The following is a 22,505-nucleotide window of genomic DNA, read 5'->3' on the forward strand; positions in this document are numbered from 1 at the left end:
AACAGCATCCTCAACCATAATTACAGTTTTGCATGCCCACTATTCCTAAAAAGTAGATTTATTTATATGCATTGTAATTGTCTCAAGTAAACATTTTAGCAATTTAAAATAAACAACAATTTTAAAAGCTTTATTTGCATCTCAATTTCTATTTTGTAATGACCTTCAAATTTTAATCTAACACTTGGTAAAATGTTAAAATATTAGCTAGAGATTGTGCTTTTTTCCTTCCTAGTTTGCTGGCTCAGCTTGAAGACTACAGGGGCGGCAGCCTATGTCTGGTTGATCAACCCACGCTGGGAAAGGGGAAAAAATTGGGAATAAGACTGCAGATGCTGGAAATCTGAATAAAAATTCAGCAGGTCAGGCAGCATCCATGGAAAGAAAAAATTATCTCCCGCATCATTGCTGACCTCATCACCTCGGGAGATCTCCCCCCCCCACAGCTGCCAACACGATAGTCCTGCAACCTGGGACTGCCCGCTTCTATCTTCGCCCTCACTTTGAAGAAGAAAATAGAGATAACACTTCAGGTTAGAGACTCTTCAACTCTCCACAGATACTGCCTGACCTGCTGTGTATTTGCAGCATTTGCTGTTTTTTTGTTTTTGGGAAAGGGACAATTGACATTATAGAGTTTGCTCGATCACTTGTCATTAGCTTTCTTTGAAGTTAGTGATGATGCCATCAATTTGCTATGTTTCTCTGCATCAATTTCCTGCTGACCTCTGAATGCTCCTAGAACTAGCCCGTTCACTTTGTGCAATGTTTTAGTCACCTCACAAGTACTTTGTGTGTAATCTGGATCATGCCCTCCTCTCACTGCTGCCATCGGGCAGGAGGTACAGAAGCCTGAAGTCCCACACCACCAGGTTCAGGAACAGCTACTTTCCTACAACCATCAGGTTCTTGAACCCACCTGCACAACCCTAACCCTACCTCAGCAACAGAACACCATGGACCACCTCTTGCTTCTGATTGTGTTCTTTGCACTAATGACTTGTTTTACACTGTCTTTTTCTTCACTTTCTTATACAATATATGTATAATTTATGTTCTGCATGTTCTCTGAATCTACCTGTCTGTGATGCTGCTGCAAGCAAGTTTTACATTGTATTTGTACCTCACTGTATTTGTACATGTGTACAATAAACTTGACTTGACTTAATCCTCAGGACTTTGTTGGTGCCTGGCTAGCAGATTTTGCGGACAATAGGATATTACTCTTATCAATAGTCCAACACACTTCAATGTGTAACACACACGTATATAACAAAATTTCCAGTGAACCCAATCAGTTTAAAGAGAGTGGAAAATATATAAGTACTCTGGATCCCTACCCTAACTCCAGCCATACACTTGGCATACAATCTGGATCCCAGTGCTGGCTGCACTTTGGACCCTTGGGTCTGGCCTCACACCTCACCCACACTCTGGACCCCTGGATCACATTCCAAACTAAGGAATGAGGCAGATTCTGAACTATCAGGATTTGCAAGCAATTGGCTGCCGGATAATCAGAGTTTTACTGTATTCATTTCTGTACTGACATCAATATAAAAGGTTATCTGATCATTGCTGCTTGCTGAACTTTGCTGTGAACAGGTTGGCTGTTGTAATTGAGTAGCAGAATTATACAGCATGGAAGCAGGCTATTTGGCCTAACTTGTCCACACCAACCAGTGGACCGTCTTCCCTATGGAGCACGTATCACCAGGCTCAAGGACAGCTTCTATCCCTCTGTTATAAGATGATTGAATGGTTCCCTAGTATGATAAGATAGATTCTTGGCCTCACAATCTACCTCGTTATGGCCTTATTGTCTACCTGCACTGCACTTTCTTCTGTAACTGTAACACTATATTCTGCATTCTGTTATTGTTTTCTCTTGTACTATCTCAATGCACTGTTGTAGTGAAATGATCTGTAGGGATGGCATGCAAAACATATTTTTCGTTGTACATTGTTACATGTGACAATAATAAACCAATTTACCAATTTATTAATCCCACCTCCCAGCACTTGATCGATAGCCTTCTATGCCTTAGTGATTCAAGTGTTCATCTAGACACTTCTTAAAAGCTGTCAGCGACCTAACTTCAACCACTCTCTCAGCCAGTGCATCCAAGTACTTAGCACTCTCTGGGTGAAGAAGGTCCCTCATATTCCCTCTAAATCTCTCCCCCCTTTACCCTAAATCTATGTCCTGTTGTGTTTCCCCAATTGTAACAGTAGCGTCTCTTCAAAACATGGCAACAGTGGAACAGGAGGAGACCACGCTGCTCTTCTAACCTGTTCTACATGGTCAATCTGTGATCACATTCCCATATACATTTTCCCTATAATCCTTAATGCTTACATTTAACAAAAGTCTTGTAATCTTAATTTTAAAATTAACAATTGACTTTGTATCTATTGTGATTTGAGGGATAGAGTTCCAACTTTCTCCTACCAACTACACACAGAAGTATTTCCTGACTTTGCTCCTGAAAGGTCTGGATTTAATTTTCAGTTTGTGTCCCCTCAGCCTGAGCACCCAATCTGGTGAAAATGGTTTCCTTCTATTTACCAAAAAGTTCCAACACTCATGAAAATGATGAGGCACTGAAGAAAACCATTTGGCCCATCGAGTCTATGCCAGCTATTGGTAGAGCAATTCTATCAGTACCATCACCTGCCCTTTCTCATAAGCCCGTAAATCATTCTCTTTCAAGGCACTAATTCATTCTATTTCTGCAATTTCTCCAGGCATGGAGTTTCAAATCACAATTACTCTCTGAGTAGATATGTGTTTCCCAAACAATTCCCCCTGTATCTTTTTTCATGTTAAACCTGCGAGACTTTGAAACATTTAACTTCATTTAACTTGTTTAATTAGTGATGATCTTATACATCTGCATCAAATCTCCTCTCCACCTTTTTGTTCCAAGGAGAAGAACCTCAGCTTCTCCTGCTGGAATCCCTCACCTCTGGAAACACTCTCATTAATCTTAACTGTTCTGTCTTTAGGACCTTCACATCCCACCTAAAGTAAGGCAAACAGAATTGAGCACAATATGCTTCCTGAGTTATAGGTTGGGAAGTCCTGAGGTTTTGATGGTTTTTGGCAGTCATGCCTTTAGTTTCCAAGACCTTAAGATCAGAAATTCCCTTGCTAAACCTTTCCACCTCTCTTTCCTCTTCTAAGATGCCACTTAAAAACCATTTTGACCAAGGTTTTACACATCTGCTCTCATATCACTTTATATGTCTCAATGTCAAAATCTATTTGTTGATGTTCCTGTCAAGTGCCTACAGACATATTAAAAATGAAAAAAATATCATTAGGGATAAAGGTCAGTGTTGCAAAGAATAAATAACATATTGAGACTGACTCAAGGCAGACATCAAAATTGAAGTTTTCTCTGTTAGATAAAGGCAGCCAATTTCTGACAAAACTATGCAGTGTCAGAAACGGAACAGCAAAACAATTAACAAAACATCAACTTTGCTTTTTAAAGGGGAAGGAAACTGTAATGCCAAGCATTCACATCCTGAGCTAAGCAATTGTGTAAAAGTCTAGCTCAGTCTAACAGGACTAACTTAAAGCTGTAGCAACTTTATAGCAACTTATTAAAACATCTCAAAAAGCTTCAAAGTATAAAAATAAACTCCGTATGTTGAATATAATTAGAGCAATCCATTCCATTGCAATGGGAAATAGATTTCCCTAGTGGAATAATTTAAAACATTTTCAACAGATAAGTGTGTCTGGGGATACATTCTCCCCGAACCCAAAAAACATCCCTAATTAAAGCTGCTGTCTTCTGGATCAAATATTGGCCCAGAAATTCATTCCTGGTCTCCAGTGCTAGACTGCCTATACAGTGTAGGATGTCTTAAGGTGCACCATGGCTTTCAATTGTGGTGCTGCTAAATTTAACCAAAATGGTGGTATTTGTTGGACACCTCACACAACATGTTTACACACTGTTTATAAACACAGTGCATCACTTTCCCTCTTTGAAAATGAGAGCATGAGCACTCTTCACGTGTGTACACAGTCATAACAGATTCAATCTGTTGACTGGCTTCCTCAGTTGGTTTGACCTTCTCAACTGTGCATTTGCCTCCGATGTCGTTTTAGTTCCTTTCACTGAAGAACTAGTAACCTCGTGTATTAATTCACTGCTGTTCTGCATTTCTTCAACAGAAGCTGTTTCTTTATCAACATCAGGAAAAATACTGATCATCACAAATCACTTCAGGTACGTCTCCTCTTACGCCCATCTGATAATGTGAATAAGACATACTGTTATCTTATCTTATTTCCAATGCTGAGTAAATAAATGTTTAGGCTACAAACTTGGATGACTTCAGCAAGCTCCCATTGCTGAGATGCGAACTTGCTCTAATCTGATAAGTTGGAAAATACTTTTCTTTGCCTTGAGACATGACTTTTTGCTTCATTGCTGCTCCTCTACCCTCCCTTTCAAATTAATATACGACAGAGACAGACTACCCGAGAACATAAGCCTTGTAGTGCAGCTAGTGGAGCTGCTGTCTCACAGCTGTGGTGACCTAGGTTCAATCCTGACCTCAGGTACTGTCTGTGTGGAGTTTGCATGTTCTTGATTAACCACATGGGTTTCCTCTGGCTGTTCCAGTTTTCCTCCCACATTCCAAAGATATGCGAGTTGGGAGGTTATTGGCCACCATAAATTGACCCAAGTTGCGTAGGTGACTGGTAGGATCAGGTGGAGTAGATGAAAATGTTTGGTGAATAAAATGGGCTAATGTAGGGTTAGTGTAAATAGGTGGTTGATGGTTAGGACAGAGTCAGTGGGCTGAAGAACCTGTTTTCAGGCTGTATGTCTCTGTGGCTCAATGTGTTAGGTCTGATTGTGATAGATAAAACATTCAGGCTGAGGTTGGATTGGGTCATACACTGGCACTCAAGTTCAGTATCTTATCCACATCAAAAATATTTGTTTAATATTACTGAATATGTTCTCTGTTCCTGATTAATATTTGGCAGTTTATCCTTAACATGTTGGAGATTAATGCATCTACACCAATGATAGGGTCAGGTATGGAAACATTTATTAGTCCTTAGGTTCAGATTGAAATTGAATTGATCATAGTCAAGTCACAGTTAGTTTAGATTTTAATTTTATATGCAAAGAGCCTACAATTCTGTAAGTATTCATTCAGAAAAGAGCTGCCTTGATGGTGCAAGCTCCACTTGAACCTGTGTGTTATTGAAAGTGTAAGAGAGGGAGTAGAGCAGATTAGAAATGCAATAGGAAGGAAATGGTGATTAGTAGGCTGCAGAGAATATTTACGAGGAGAGTACCAAAATGCAAGGGTATACGCATCAGTGAAGGATGAAGAATCTCTTTTCTCTTGAGAAATAGATGTTGTAATAGAGGTCTTTAAAATAAATGTGATTAAAGCCATATTAATAGATTGCAGAAGCTATGAATGGGAGCTGGAAAACTAAAATGGCCACTAAATTGGCAAACAATGTGGAACAAACTGGGAAATAGCTGAAGCATTATCGATATTGGTATTGGCTTATTATTGTCACTTGTACCAAGGTACAGTGAAAAACTTGTCTTGCATACCGATCTTACAGGTCAATTCATGATACCGTGCAGTTACAGTGAGTTAGTACAGAGTACATTGATGTAGTACAGGTAAAAACAATAACAGTACCGAGTAAAGTGTCACAGCTACAGAGAAAGTGCAGTGCAATAAGGTGCAAGATCACAACGAGGTAGATCGTGAGGTCAGAGTTCATTTCATCGTATAAGGGAACTGTTCAATATCCTTATCACAGTGGGGTAGAAGCTGTCTTTGAGCCTGGTGGTACATGCCCTCAGGCTCCTGTATCTTCTACCTGATGGAAGAGGAGAGAAGAGAGAATGACCCAGGTGGGTGGGGTCTTTGATTATGCTGGCTGCTACGCCAAGTCAGTGAGAGGTAAAGACAAGAGTCCAAGGAGGGGAGGCTCAAGGCTTTGAGAGACGGGGATAGGCTAGATATTTTTTCCTACATTAGGGACATACATTTAAGATGAGAAGAAAGAGCTTTAAAGGGAATATGAGGGCTACGCTTTTTACAGAGAGAGTGGATTAGTATAGTAAAATGGTCGGCATGGATGTCATGGGTTGAAGGGCCAATTTCTGTGCTGTACAACTCTGCGACCCTGACTCGGTGTTCATCAGAATGCAGGGAAAATATTCTGCTAAAAAGAAAGAACAAAATGGATGAATGAAAACAATAAGAGAACAACTAAGGTTAAGAAAAGAGATGTACACTCAGTACATGAGGAGCAGAGGAATGCATGAGGAGAAAAAGGTTAGGAGGAAGGTCAAAACAACAATTAGGAAGGCAAAGAGAAACTGTCAATTAAATTATCAAGGATAACAAGACAAAATAGTATAAGATTTTACAGACTCATCAATTAAAAAAAAGGGTGGGATAGGAATAGGGCCATTAAGGGATAACCAGGGCAAGCCAAAAGGCAACAAAAGGGAGATTAAAGAAATATTAAATCAGTATTTTGCTTCATAACTTACCAGGGAGATAGAACAGGTGAACATGATCAAATTAGTAAGGAGAAAAGTGCAGTTAAAATAGGTAAAAGGAATACATTAAATTAACTAATCAAGGTCAAACATGATAAAATCTCTGTTCCAGCTGAATTACTTATCTGTATTTTAAAAGAATCCAGGGAAGAAACAGCAAAGACATTGTTGCACATCTTCATTGATTTCTTGTGCCAGTGGACTGGTGGATAGCCAACATAATAGCCATGTTTTAGATATCCAAGGAATTATAGACCAGTGAGCTTAAAATCAGTGGTAGGAAAACTAGTAGTATCTCTTGTTAAGGAGAGATTAGAAGACCATCGTTAAATAAAAAAGGTAAAATGATGAATAATCAGCAAGGATTTCAAAAGGGAAAATCTTTTTGAATTTTTTTGAGGGGATAACAGAGACAGTGGAAATATCTAGATTTTCAAAGCCCTTTGATAAGATACCCCATAATAACATGGATGATGACAGCAGCGAAAGAGTAACTGAGGATGCTGGTTTTAGGTTTTCATGGTATTATGGTCAACCAGAAGAGACTCACTGTGCAAAATATTCTCACATAGATTAAACGCTTCCTGTTGCATGTTTGCCCAACTTCATTTCTTGTTCTTCTTAAGAAGCTGGTGCAATTGAATTAGAACCATCACTTGGTTAGGCAAGAATCCAGAGTAAAATTCATTCATTCCCAATAAGGAGGAAATCTCTGGATATTGTCTGGACATTCAGCTTTCATGGTAACATCTATCTTGACTTTAACAGGTTGTAGTAATTTGCGTTTACCTTCAGAGGAGATGCATCATCTCTGGCTGAATGAAAGGGGCAAATAGACGGCTTCAATTCCACATTGCAACAGTGGAATTATTTCAGTCTTCTTCTAAAGTACGCTAATTATCCTCTGCACTTACTCTAATGACAAGGAGATTCCCCTTTTTGTTGCACAGTTGGTTATTAATGCTCTCCAAGATTTTGTCTGTGATGGACTGGAAGACTTTTTGGTAAGGATTAGACCCCATATGGCTGTTCTTTATGTGCATTGATTGACAGGAACATCTAATTATCTTCACTCATGTTCACCTATGCAACAAATCAGGTTTTGTAAAAAAAAACTTGGTTCCCACCAAGTAGGTATAAAAGTCCTGGCAACATGGTAAAGAAATATCATTTTATCATCAAGTGTCTGTTTTATAGTCACTTTGAAGTTGCCTCACAATCTTATTGTTTTACCTGCTGCAGATAAAACCAATTGCTATGTGTTTTTTGGATCAAACTCCATTTATTTCCAGAATTCCCCCATTCCCTAATAGTTTTTTTGACACTATCCCTGATTCTTAGCAAAGCTTTGGAAGTTGACCTTTGACTGCAGTCCATTATCAAATGTGTGGCTGATGAAGGGTTTCTTTGGCAATTTTTTGGCTGCCATCTCTGCAGAAGTCACAATCTTACAAACCAAATCAAATGTGAGGCTTTTTGTGTCTAAGAGCTTAGTTTCAAACCTTAGACCGCACACACACATACACACACACACACACACACACCTGTTCTCAGTGCATGACCTAAAAACGCTCCAGAGATACTGTGCCTAGATAGATGTTGCAGACTGTCAATGTAAGTATTCACTGTTTCCCACGTTTCCTGAACGTGTGCACTTAATTTATCACCTTTATTTGTATCTAGTCTACAGTCTATATCTCAAACATTTGTGTTCTGAAGTGAGCTCCTGACTGCCGAACTATCACTGCAAATGGGATATCTTTAGATTTTTGCAGACGTGGTAAAATAGTGAGTGTACAATTCACTCCAGAACGAACTTTGGTGGGTAAAATTACTTCCTCTCATCTGCTCGCTAAGCACTCTCTCTACCTCATTCTCAGTACAATCTTCTATCTCAAGAACATTATCGGCAATGGAAAGCAAATCTCCATCCTCTCTGGTTGAATGTGAATGATTCACACAACTTTTTATTCACATCCAAGCTGCCTGTAAAGTCTATTAGTGCTTGAATCTTTCTTTTTCATGGCAAAATGAGTCAAGCCTCCTGTGTGCCTGAATTTAAGGCACAGGGTATCCCACAGCCTTGCAGATTAACACTGCCCGTAGAAACAAGAAGATGCTGGAGGAACTCAGGTCAGGCAGATTCCAGCATCTGCAGTCCTTTGTTTCTCTTAATACTGTAAGTTTTTCGTTAAAACAGTTTGGTGTAGCCTTTAAAGGTGATTGCTGTTGTGATAAGATTGATTGCTGCTTCCTGCATTTCTCTCCTCTCTCCATACCATTGAGCTGGTTCACTGGTACACATGCAAATAAACTCACTAAGCCTGTACTTAGCAGTGTCCATACTGGGGGCTGCTTTCTGTTTTTATTGGTGCTTTCAACTCAAGTTTTTTCAGAGTTCCAAAGTCACTGTGAACTGGGAATAATCTTTTGGATGTGCCTCAGTGCTAATCTGAATCGGAACCAAAAACTATCTTTTTCGGCAATTGTATTGTACTATGAGGTGGACATTGAAATAAACAGGCCTTTCTGTTAAGCTTTCACTAAAATAGCAAATAGATAACACCAGGAGCTTTCAAACAAAGGCAAGTATTTTTTTCTTACCTAACAGTAAGGCATCTCATCACGTGCTTACATCATATATATATGACACATTAGAACATAGAACAGTTCAGCACAGGAACAGGCCCTTCAGCCCACAAGGTCTGCACTGAACATGATGCCAAATTAAACTAAATCTCTTCTACCTGCACATGATCTGTATCGCTCCATTCCCTGTATATTCGTGTACCTATCCAACAGCCTCTTAAATGCCATTATTGCATCTGCTTCCACCACTCCCCCCGGCACCACATTCTAGGTACCTACCATTCCCTGCATAAAAAACTTTCCCCCCTCACCCTAAGTGCACGTCTTCCAGTATTCGACATATCTACCTCGGGGAAAAAAATTCTGACTGTCTACCCTATCTATGCCTCTCATAATTTTATAAACTTCAGGTCCCCCCAAAGCTCCAGAGAAAGCAACCCATGTTTGTCCAGCCTCTCCTTATAGCTCATACCTTCTAATCCAGGCAGCATCCTGGTTAACCTCTTCTGCACCCTCTCCAAAGCCTCCACATCCTTCCTGTAATGGGGAGACCAGAATTGCATAGATTGTCCAAGATATTATTGAAAGTGATATATAATTTAAAGTAACAATTATATGACACATTGTCCTGCCAGAAGATTATCATATGGTGAAACCTCTAATATTAATGTTCCAATCTTAAGTATTACAGCATAGAAGGAAGCCATTTGGTCCATCGAGATCATGCCAATTCCCAACATACCCGAAGAAGGCATTTGGTACGCTGGCCTTCATTGGTTGGGGCATTGAGCAGAAGTTAGGAAGTTATATTGCAGTTATAAAAGATGTTGGTGAGGCCCCACTTGCAGTATTGTGTACAGTTTTGGTTACCCTGTTATAGGAAAGCTGTTATTAAACTAGAAAAAGTTCAGAAAAGATTTACCAGGATGTTGCCTGAACTTGGGAGCCTGAGTTACAAGGAGGGGTTGCATAGACTCAGACTTTATTCCCTTGAACGTAGGAGATTGAGGAGTGACCTCATTGAGGTACATAAGAAGATGAGGGGCATAGACAGGTTGAAAGTCCATAATCTTTCTCTCAGGGAGGGGACACTAAAAACAAGAGGACATAGGTTTAAAATCAGTGATGAGAGATTTAAACGTCACACTGTCGAGCAAAGAGCGAGCTCGCGGAGAACCCAAATGCAGCACACTGGTACAAGTCTCGAGTTGGGATGCTTCCTCAGAATGAAACGCAGGCAGCAACCAGAAGGAATCTTGCCTTGGGGCTCTGAGGTAGGGTCCTAACACGAAAACTGGATATCCTAAGAGGAACAGTGAAACCAGGATGGCTCTAGAGTTGACAGCTCTAAGCAGCCAGGAGGCACCATGTACCCAAAGGTTGACCAATACTCTAGCAACTAGTGCTAGTGAAACCAGGGCTCTTATGCTGGTCTCCTGATGTGGCTCAGCTGTGTGTTATTATGCGATTAGTAGTGCATGGAATCCATGTGCTGCACAACGAGGCACCATCAATGGAGTCGAATCGAGGGCCAGCACTCGGAACCATGACATTAAAAGGGACATCAGGGGCAACTTCTTCACACTTATTTGGCTACAAGATCTTATTCACAGCTACCAAACTGAAGGAATTTGATATACTGAGCATGCAGGATGGCTTACAAGCTTCAGATATTGCTCGGAGGTTAAAGACTACTGTGGATGGGACAGAACATCTCTTAGATGTCTGCGTATCACCTGGCGTACTAGATAAAACGTCAAGAACATCACAATGTGAGTGTTCAAGTAATCATGCTTCTGCTGATAGGGTTCTGTGTAAAGTTTGTCCTTGTATGTCTTTGATTTTTAATCCACCTCTCTCGCGTGGATGTTTGTACCGTTGTTACTGAAGCCTTTTTGAAACAAAATAGAGTTCCTTGCAAAACAGACTTCCTCAGGGTGCCTTACAGAATTGGAGAGAATAGTATAATATAGTAACACAGTGACCACTTTGCACTACAATGTATCTTGCTTTTTTTATGGTTCTAATTATGTTCTTTCTTGTACAATTCTTGTATAATTTATGTATAATTAATGTTTTTCCTCTGAATGAAGTGCCTCTAATGCTATGTGTGTGCAATGCTGCTGCAAGTAAGTTTTTAATTGCACCTGTGCTTGTGCATATGACAATAGGTTTGACTTGAGATTAACATGAACTAGAAACAGAGGAAATTGGGGAGAGGAAAGCTGACAAAAATTTGGTTTGCCAGAGCTTCATTGATGTCTGTTGGTCCTGTAAGTAATTGCATGCCTCCTACATGGTAGATTATACTGACCCAGATCAATTTCTGTTTAACTCTTGGCACGATCTTTTGGTACAAGTAGGAAGTTATGCTGCCAGCTATATAACACTTTAGTCAGACCAACTTGGAGTATTGTGTACAGTTCTGATTGCCCCAAGGATTGTGGGGACTGTGGAGAGGGTGCAAAAGAGGTATATTAGGATGCTGCCCGGTTTAGAGAGTATGAGCTATAAGGACAGGTTGAACAAACTTGGTTTGTTCTTCTTAGAGCATTGGATGCTGAGGGAGACCTGATAGAAGTTTTTAAAATGCTGAGAGGTATAGATAGGGTAGACAGTCAGAATCTGTTTGCCAGGGTAGAAATGTCAACACCAGAGGGACATGCTTTAAGGTTAGAGGGGCGATGTTATATGCAACATGAGAGGCAAGTTTTTTACGCAGACAGTGGTAGGTGTCTGGAATGGGTACCAGGGGTAAGAGTGGAAGCAGGCAGTTTGGTGGAGTTTTAAGAGGCTTTTAGACACATGAATATGAAGGGAATGGAGGGATATGGATGACAAACAGGAGGAGAACATTTAGTATAAATTGGCATCGAGATCGGCACAATGTTGTGGGCCAAGTGGCCTGTTCAGTGCTGTACTGTTCTATGTTCTATGTTATTTGGAATGAGCTGCCAGAAATAGTGGTTGAGGCGGGGCACACTAGCAACATTTAAAAGTCTTCTAGATAAGTACATGGATAGGAGATGTTTGGAAGGCTAAGGGCCAAATGTGGGCAGATGGGACTAGCTGCTGGCAACACAGTTGGCATTGACGAGTTGGGCCGAAGGGTTGTTTCCATGCTGTAAGACTCTACGACGCTATACCAATCCTAATCTATCTCAGTCCTAATCCTACTAGTTCCATTCCCATTACTCCTTCAGAACCTCCTGTGAGCCGGGGAATTTGTAAGGATTTAGACCAATGGGAGTTGAGGCTTTAGTTTGAAAGAGTCTGGACAGAGGGAATATTTCAGAACAATTGGACTTGGATTTCAGTCAAGGAGACCAAAGGTTTTGGGATGGTAGACCAATGGGTGGTGAGAACCTTAATGGGTACTGAGGCCAATGGGAGCAGTAATTTCATTGTCAGAGTAATGGGAGGCATGATGTGATTTTGTTTTCAGTGGAGTTGGGAACTGGGATCAGAATGGAAGACAGGTGCCAAGAGGATCGAGTAGGGAAGCAACCAGAGCAAGAGAGCAAAAGGAAATAGCGAGGTGATGAAACAAACTGTTGTAAAATCTAAATAGCCACAAAAGGGTGTGTTCTTCATGTGGTTTGAGCTAACTGGGAGGGGAAGGAGTAATTTTCAGGTTTGAGGTAAGAACTTCCTGCTAGAGAACTGTATCATTATTAACATTTTGTGCATGCCTAGTTAACTTGAGGCTTAAGACGTTGGCAGAAAACTTGACATGAAGGTATGTTTCCCTTGTGATGATGCATTTTTACATTATTTTCAAATGCTCGTACTGTAAATAAAAGCGCGCAGTTGTAAAAGCCAAGTGTACGGATGTTTAGCTTTGGATAAATGTGTTGATTGAAATATGCATGAATTGTTATCCAGTGTCCTTCTGATTATGATCTGAGAATGTTTAACAAGGAAACCAAAGGCTTCCTTTTTAACGTCATTTCCTCACAGGTCATGGCAGAGTCTTCAAAAGATCACGCAATGCTACACAAATAGTTCTACTGCATGCCAGCCAATTTAACACTTCCAGGTGAGTCCTTTAGCCTGCTAATGGCCTTGCCATTTGTTACACATGTGAAGCTTTCTGGATCTGCTTTCTCTTCACCTCTCTCCCTCTCACTCTTCCTTCAAGTTATTACTCAGAAAATTATCTTTTTGATCACCTACTTGTGGGGACTAATATTTGATAACACCACTGTGCAGTGCCTTGGGACACTTGCTATGTAGAAGTGCAAACTCCTTTTGTTGCTTGCACACGCTTAGGAAAATGCAACCAAAATTTTAATGCTTTGTTTTATCGATAATGATTATTCATGTCTGTATAATTTACAGGCTTAAAGCCTGGATAGCCAGTGTACAGTGTAAGCGACTTTTTTTAACTAAACTTGTTTCATGTTTGCTTATTCACTTTTACCTTGCAATTATCAATTAAAATAGCATCTGTCATTTCTGTTCAGACCTTCAGATAATAACACAGTGCATTGTAGGATTATGCATTGTGTACTTCATTGAAGATTAATAATGCAACCTTCAATTAAGATTGAGTTAATTAAGTGTATTATTAATGCACAGGGCTGAGAAACTCTCTGAATTGCTGCTGTCTTTTATTGGCAAGCAGCCTTTCTCCTTTGAGATGAAATTTATGTGGGCAACCACATGGTGAGCTTAACACCAGCACTGTACAGTGGACCAAAGGAGAAGTGATTGCATTAGTTATTGTATGGCAAGCAACTCGCAGTTATATTAATACATCTATATAGCGTTAATGGATTTTTATTTTCTGTTATATATAATGTCAAAGCGGAATATACTCATTTTATACCCCTGGTGCTGCAAGAAAAATGCTTTTTGGAGCAGTGTACTGATTCGTTGAGCTCAAGTGTCAGACTCCAACCCCTGAGATGTGGTCAGTACTTCCTCTTCCCAACAGCTTCATTTTGCTTTAGCGAAGCTTTTCTGTGGTGGTAGAAGGTAGTTCCCAGACCCTTTCCTCCCCGCAGCAGCAGGGGTTAACTCACCACATTGCCATTCCATGAGTTTGCATGCTGTTACTGCATCAGCAATCTGAGAAAGCTGCTATTTTTGATTTAACGGTTGTGCCTTTGCTGATATCGTGGAGGCTGCAAGATTTTAAGTGTGACCAATGCATGAAGTGAAAAATTGAGAAACCTATTCTTTGTTTAACAGCTTCTGCAAAATCCCAAGGTGCTTTACAGCCATTAAAGTTTAATTAGGCTGTTAACGTTGTAATTCAGCTGAGTCTTAACCTGGTCTTGACACACCTCCTCGATCCCTATCTGAGAAGGCACCGGATCCTGATTGGTGCAGAACCCTGAGCAAAGTTGCCCTCTTCCTGAGTTCACAGAATGCATTGCTTTCCCAGGCTACGTAAGTGTCAGAGTTAGGGAAAACCACCAGGAGACCACCCAGCTTCAAGTCAAAGGGTTAGCAAGTTGAGGCTTCCAGCTGCTGTTTAATTTGGTTACAGTAAAGTGAAGCAGGTTGCTTGTTTGTGGTTGTCTGTGCGTAGGTTTAAGTAACTCCAAGCTCTGCAGTGTTGACTAGCAGGTGCATTGGGGTTTTATCAGCTTTTACTTAAGGCACCTGATTCAGTCCATGCCACTAGCCAGGTGTGGCCCTGCAAATGTCCCCTCCTCTGCACAGGTTTTGATTTCAGCCAAGACACCAGGCGTATGCAGCTGAATGAAAGTTCTTTCCACAGAACAGAGGCGAGTAGGTAGAACAGCAATGTGATGTGGTGTCATGTCTCACAGCTGCATTGTTGACTGGATGTCAACATAACTTCCACTCTCTTGGTTGGGCGCTAGTGCACAGAGTGGAGATGAAAACAGCAGCTACTTGGAAATGGCTTAGAGGGTAACATTTTCACCTCTGAACCGGAAGGTTGTGAGTTCACATCCCACTCCAGAAGTAGCAGCACAAAAATCCAGCCCGACACTTCAATCCAATACTGAGGAACCATGACACAGCAGGAGTTGGTTGATGTTGTTTATTAGATGCTCAACCAAGGTCCATACAGACACAGCATATCCCCAAACAAACTCAAAGGTAATCAGGAATGTTTTCCCAGAGAGCTGACCAATATTCCATCACCACATGTTAACCTGGTCATTATCACATCACTCCTTGCGGGAGTTTTTCTACAATTCTTACACTTCAACTGTGCCTTCATTACTTAAGTGTGTAATCAGCTTTAATGTACTTGCTAGTGAAGCACATTATACTTTACAACAAAAAAGTATAAAAGAAAGATTGTTCAGGCTTCAATAGAAAAACAAGGGTGAGTTAAACAAACATTCTAACTCTAAGCCTAACCCTGTTGTATGTGTGTAAGTAAACAGGCACTTGTGGTGGAAAGTGTTAGAACGTAGAACAATTACAGTGCAATTCAGGCCCTTCGGCCCACAAAGCTGTGCTGAACATGCCCCTACCCTAGAAATTACTAGGCTTATGTTTATGTTGTTCTGTCATTGGTCTCTGAGGAATGCGAGGTCGATATTAACAACCACTTTGTTTCTTGAAGTGCTGTATTGGTGCAGGAAGTTATTTTAAAATTTATTCACTGGATGTGGACATTGCTAGCAATGCCAGCATTTATTGTTTGCCTTTGATTGCCCCCTGAATTAAGGAGGCAGTTAAAAGTGAACAATTTCCTCCCCTGAAGGACATTTGTGAGATCATGTCCTGGACACTGGCACAGATAGTAGAGTCACTGCCTCACAGTACCAGTGACCCAGGTGCAATCCTGACCTTGGGTGCTGTCTGCTTGGAGTTTGCACATTCACTCTGTGACCATATGGGTTTCCACTGGGTGCTCTAGTTTCCTCCCACATGCTAAAAAAACATGCAGGTGGTATTAGTTTGTTATTGTCACTTGTGCTGAGGTACAGTGAAGAACTTGTCTTGCATACTGTTTGTACAGGTCAATTCATTACACAGTTCATTGAGGTAATGCAGGGTAAAAACAATAACAGAATACAGAGTAAAGCGTCACAGCTACAGGGAAGTGCATTGCAGGTAAACAATAAGGTGCAAGGTCAAATAAGGTAGGTTGTGAGGTCAAGAGTTCATCTCATCATATAAGGGAACCATTCAAAGTCACTGTGGGATAGGAGCTGTCCTTGAGCCTGGTTGATATGCCCTCAGGGTCCTGTATCTACTGCCTGATGGGAGAGGGGAGAAGAGAGAATGACCCGGGTGGGTGGGGTCTTTGATTATGCTGGCTGCTTCACTGAGGCAGCAAGAGGTATAGATGGAGTCCATGGAGGGGAAGCTGGTTTCCGTGATGTGCTGGGCTGTGACCACAACTCTCTGCAGTTTCTTGCAGTTTTTTGCAGTCCTGGGCTGAAAGGCCACTGTAAATTGCTCCCGGTTCATGTGAATGGTGGGGGGAAGCTGATGGGAATTTGGGAAGAATAAAATGGTATTAGCATAGGATTAGTATAAATGGGGGCTTGATGGTTAGCACAGACTCAATGGGCTGAAAGGCCTGTTTCTGTGTTGGATGACTCGCTGCTTAATAAACCAGACGTTTGGATAACAACCCAGCAGTTTTATGATTATATTACTGAGACAACTTTATTTTAAACATTCCAGATTGATTAAATTACTTTTAAATTAAAAATCTCCATTTTCTATGGCAGGATTTGAACCTGAATCCAAATCAACAGGCTCGAGTTCTAGATATTATTCCAATAATATTATATTACTGTATTTATAACATGAATTAACCTCGGTGAAGACCATTGGGAAAGACCCTACCTGGTTGTTGATGGCTGACCAAGAGTGGCCCTATAGTGGGAGTTGGTCACCTTGCCTATTCTCAGAAGTAATTGGGTTAGGAATACTCATGATTGCCTAGTCTGGGTTCAGACCATTGCCATGGGTGTTGGTAGATCCTCAATGTCAATAGGCAAATTGTTTTAACCTCAGGAACTCTGGTAAATTGGTTTATTATTGTTACATGTACCAAGGTACAGTGAAAAACATATCTTGCATACCGTTCATACAGATCAATTCATTACAACAGTGCATTGAGATAGTGCAAGGGTAAAACAATAAGAGTGCAGAATAAAGTGTTACAGTACAGAGAAGAGGCATTGCAGGTAGACAGTAAGGTACAAGGTCACTATGAGATAGATTGTGTGACCAAGAGTCCACCTTGGGAAACATTCAATCGTCTTATAGCAGCGGACAGTCTTATAATAGTGGACAGTGGATCTCTAATGTCAGGAGAAACATGAAGGCAATATATAAAAAGTCTTAACCAGACTGATGTTGAAGGAGAGGTCATACTGTCATAAAGTCAGACAGCACAGAAATGGGCCTTTCAGCCCACCATGTCCATGCCAACCCTTTTGTCCAGCTACACTAATTCCATTTGCCGGCATTGAGACTGTATCCTTCTGAGCCTCATCTGTTTCAGTGTCTACCTAAACGACAATCGAACATGGTAATTGTACCAAAAAAACTGCAGATGCTGGAAATCTGAAATAAAATCAGAAGATGATGGAAACTCTCAGCAGGTCTGGTAGCGTCTGTGGGGAGAGAAACAAGGTTTATGTTTCAGTACAAGGATCATCAGAACTGGAACAGGAACAGACCACCAGAAATAGAACAGAAAGCAAGTTAATATTAAGTTGCAGAGAGGATTGAAGGGAGGAATAGGACAAAGGGAATATCTCTGCGATGAGGCTAGGGTTGCTGTGGTGATACATTGTTGACTAGGCTGTCTAGTTGATAGATTACTGAGACTAGTTGGGGAGAGAGAGAGAAACAAAGGCACATATAAATGTTGTGAAATGTAGATCCAAGTTGCTATTGAAAACTGAAAGAGAAAGGAGAATCCTGGAAATGTCCAGCAGATTAGACAGTGTCTGCAGAGAAAAACTGAGTTAATAGTACAAGAGATCTGGCCAATTATACCTGAAAATGTTGAATTAAGTGCTGAGTGCAGAAGGTTGCAATATGCCCAGAGGAAATATGAGATGCAATTCCTCAAACTTACTTTGGATGTCGTTGGAACAGAGCAGAAAGCCACACAGAGGTCAACAGAGGATAGATAGTCAGATGGGGAATTAAAGTGACAGGCAAATGGAAGCTCAGGGTCATCTATGCCGACTGAACAAAGGTGCCTCACAAGGCAATCACCCCATGTATGTTTGGTTTCTTAATTGTGAACATTGAATGCAGTACACTAAATTGGAAGAACTGCATGTGAATCATTGCTGCACTTGAAAAGATTGCTTGAGTCCTGTATTATGGGAAAGAATAGGGTAAAAGAGCAAAAAACAAGCTGCTGGAGGAAATCAGCCGGTCAGGCAGCATCTGGAGAAGGAAATGGACAGTCGACACTTTGGGTTGAGACCCTTTATCTGGACTGGTCCAGTCTAAATGAAGGGTCTTGACCCCAAACATTGACTATGCATTTCCCTCCACAGATGCTCCCTGACCTGCTGAGTTCCTCCAGCTGTTTGTTTTTTTTTTGCTGCAGATTCCAGTATCTGCAGTCTCTTGTGTCTCCAAGGTAAAACTGCAGGTGCTGCATCTCCTGTGGTTGCAAGGGAAGGTGCTGTGGAAAGAATTGTGATTGGGAGAGATGGAAGAGCAGACCAAGGACTTGCGAATGGAATAGGTCCCTCTGAAATGGAGAGAGAAAGGGGAATAGAAAATGTGTTTGGTGGTGGAATCATGGTGGCAACTCAGTGTAGATCCATTGGGTGCAGAGATCAGTTGGGAAGTGAGAATCAGGGAAGGGGTGAGGCATGGGAAATGTGAAAGGAGGATTGAAACATATAAGCTCCTGTGTGACCCCGACAGGATGGATATGAAGAGGATCTTTCCTTTGTGTGAGAATATAGAACCAGAGGTCACTGTTTGAAAATTATGGATTGCCCAATTAAAACAGAAATGGGGCAAATATTTTTTTTCTCAGAGCATTGTGAGTCTTTGAATTATCTTCCTCAAAGGGCAGCAGAAGCAGTCTCTGAATATTTTTAAGTCAGAAGTAGATAGATTCTCTAAAAGCAAGGGAGTGAAAGGTTAATGTGGGTAGGTGTTGAATGTGGAATTGAGGTACAGACAGATTAGTCACGATCTTATGGAATAATGGGGCTAAGTGGATGAATCCTTCTCTTAATTCATATGTTCATATAAAAAGAAAACTCCATCTCAATTGGATTATCCATCACTAAGGACATTCACCATCCAGGACAAGCCCTCTTCTTGTTACTACTATCGGGGAGGAGGTACAGAAGCCTGAAGTCCCACACTCAACGATTTAGGAACAGTTTCTTCCCCTCCACCATCAGATTTCTGAACAGTCCATGAACCCACGAACCATTTTGTTATTCCTTTTTGCACTATTTATTTATTCTTGTAATTTATAGTAATGTTGCGTCTTTGCATTATACTGCTGCCGCAAAACAACAAATTTCACATTGTTTAAGTCAGTGGTAATAAATCTAAATCTGATTCTGCTTCTTGCTAGAAGGCTCAGGAGGATGAGGGGAGATTTGATTAAAATAATGAATTGTAGGCTGTTCCCATTGGGAGAGAGCTCGAGGATTAGAAGTCACAGGTATAAAAGGAGAAGAGAGTTAAGAGTGACAGGAGGAAAAGCTGTTCCTCCACAGCAAGTGGTAGGAATTGAAAATGCACTGCCTGCAAATGTGGTGGGGGTGGGTTCCATTGTGGCCTTCAAGAGGGAATTCTATAAATACATGCTGAGGAAGCATTTGTGCAGCTATGGAGAAGGGGCCAAGTGGTCGAATCTAGTGCATTGCTCTGACAGAGCCAGTCTAGACATCAGGGGCCAAATAGCTGCCTTCTATGCTTTGGCTATTCCATGATTCAACTATTCTATTGTATGTTAAGAGTGGGAGATCTCAAACCCTTGATTCTGATCTGCCATTCAATAAGATCATGACTGATCCTGTGCCTCAAGCCCCTGTTTTTGCTCAGCCCCACACCTTCTGGTTTGCAGTGTCCAAAAATCCATGATCCCACTCTTGCTGGAGTAGTGAATTCCAACCATTCATATTCATCTGAAAGAAAGCCTTCTGATCTTTTATGATGAACCCCTTATACTTCTCAACTTGCAGACACTCCAGCCCAAGGAAACATCGACCCTATTACTCCTTCTCAAATCTTGTGTTTCCATCATCTCATCATTTTAACCCTGTCTGTATAAACTCTCCATCAGGGAGGAAGTTCTCTTCTCCTTTTATACCTGTGACTTCTAATCCTCGAGCTCTCCACTGATGGGAACAGCATACAATTCATTATTTTATCAAATCTCCCCTCTTCCTCTTGAGCCTTCTAGTAAGAATCAGAATCAGATTCTTATCGCTGACTTAAACAATGTGAAGTTTGTTGTTTTGCAGCAGCAGTATAATGCAAAGACACAACATAACGTGGTCATCTTCTAATGAGGGAAACTGTTGGAAGGCATCCACTGATATAGATCAGTAAGGATAAAATAAAAGAAGCAGAGGACAGGTGAAGACTCCACCTAGAGAAATAAATGCACTAATGAGATTTGTAAGATGTGCAGGCATTAACTTTCAGATCAATAGGGATTAGCAACCAGAATCAGAATAAGAAGGCAGTTTAGTTCACTTTGGCTATAGGCAGTGTCCAGGTTACAGCAGGTTTTCTTTTCCTGAGAACTGTTCATAAGCTGAACTGTTGGTGTCCAGAAAAATGTGCAAAAGCAGTGTGAGGGAGAGGATCACAGAAACAATGGTGACAGGAGAACAAGAAGCACGAGGAGAACAAGAAGACACGAGGAGAGCGGCCACTAGCCAGCCTCACTGACTCAGTGAGTGAGGGAGAGAGTCTGCTCAGTGCTCCTGGCTCTGCTTGGCTTGACTCTGCCCCCGATTGTTCCAGCTCAGTGGGGGGGAGGGGGTGTGAGGTGAGGATCAGGACAACACACAAAAATGCCCCATTCCACCTGGCAGAGATGCCTGCAGCTCCACAGCAGCCAACAAATCCATCCCCCATTCATCCTATCTGTTTTCCAAATGTTTATTCATTCCTGCAGGGTGTCCATAGGTCGACAGCTCGTAACCTGTCTTGTGAGGAAAGGTGAGTGAGTTAGGGCTCTTTGGAGCAATGCAGGATGAGAAGTGACTTGAAAGAGGTGTATAAGATTGAGGGGCATAGACAGAGTGGACAGCCAGCAGCTTTTCCCCAGGGTGGCAATAGCCAATACCAGAGGACATCAGTTTAAGGTCAGAGGAGGAAAGTTCAGGGGAGATGTCAGAGGTAGGTTTTTTTTACACAAGAGTGGTGGGTGCCTGGAATGCACTGCTGGGGGTGGTGGTAGAGGCTGATACAATAGGGACATAAGAGACTTAAGCGCAGAATGTAAGAAAAATTGAAAGTTATGGCTGTGTAGGAGGGAAGGGTTAGATTGATTGTTGGCACAACATCATGGGCTGAAGGGCCTGTGCTGTACTGTTCTATGTTCGAACCAAAGAGGACCTGTGTGTCATCTCCATTGACTTCAATAGAGTGAATTTGAGAGACCAGAATAATGTCTCGTTGTGTTTACAATGTGTTTAGTGCTGCAACCAAGGGTAAATTTCTAAACAAGGAGCAATTGGAATCAGATAATATGGATGAAGATTTTACAGTCATGGGGTTAGCAGAGATCGGTGAACAGGACTTAGAACTAGAGAGCATCGGTTTAAGGAGAGAGGGGAAAGATTTAATAGGAACCTGAAGAGCAACTTCTTCACACAGTGTACGTCACACATGTATGGAATGAGATGCCAGAGGAAGTGGTTGAGGCAGGTACATTAACAACATTTCAAAGATAGTTGGACCGGTACATGGATAGGAAAGGTTTCGGGGGATATGGGTCAAATGCAGGCAAATGAGCCTAGTTTAGATGGGCATCTCGATTGGCATGGATGAACTGGACTGAAGTCTGTTTCTGTGTTGTATAACTCTATGACTCAGTGAGTATCATGAGATGGTGAATGGACTCTTACATTCTATGGTGCAGTCAGTAGATTGAATTTGCTGTTAATTGTCACCATTAATGTCGGAGATGATTTCAAGACAACTCTCAAAAGTGCAAGAAATTTGCTCCTGCTTTGCATTGGTTGCCACCACAGAATGCTGCAGGGTTTACCCTGAAACGTTGACCATCCCTCTGTCTCCACAGATGCTGCCTGACCTGCTGAGTTCCTCCAGCAGCTTGTTATTTTCTTATCCAGATTCTGACTTTTCGTGATTTTTATTAATATTATTAATGACTTGGATGAGGGGGTAGAAGGGTGGGTTGGCAAGTTTGCAGACGTC

General features: G+C 41.3%; 1 protein-coding gene across 1 annotated transcript in view; it reads left to right on the plus strand.

Annotated features, from left to right (window-relative positions):
• The first annotated feature begins 4,151 nt into the window (after window positions 1-4,151).
• The window catches only part of LOC127575817 (P2Y purinoceptor 8-like), a 60,375-nt gene continuing 42,021 nt past the window's right edge, over window positions 4,152-22,505 (plus strand). Inside the window, exon 1 of the mRNA XM_052025947.1 lies at window positions 4,152-4,247. The gene's annotated coding sequence lies outside the window, so the exon portion shown is untranslated. The remainder of the gene's footprint in view (window positions 4,248-22,505) is intronic.

This window comes from Pristis pectinata, chromosome 11 (genome assembly GCF_009764475.1).
Source record: "Pristis pectinata isolate sPriPec2 chromosome 11, sPriPec2.1.pri, whole genome shotgun sequence".
Classification (NCBI taxonomy): Eukaryota; Metazoa; Chordata; class Chondrichthyes; order Rhinopristiformes; family Pristidae; genus Pristis; species Pristis pectinata.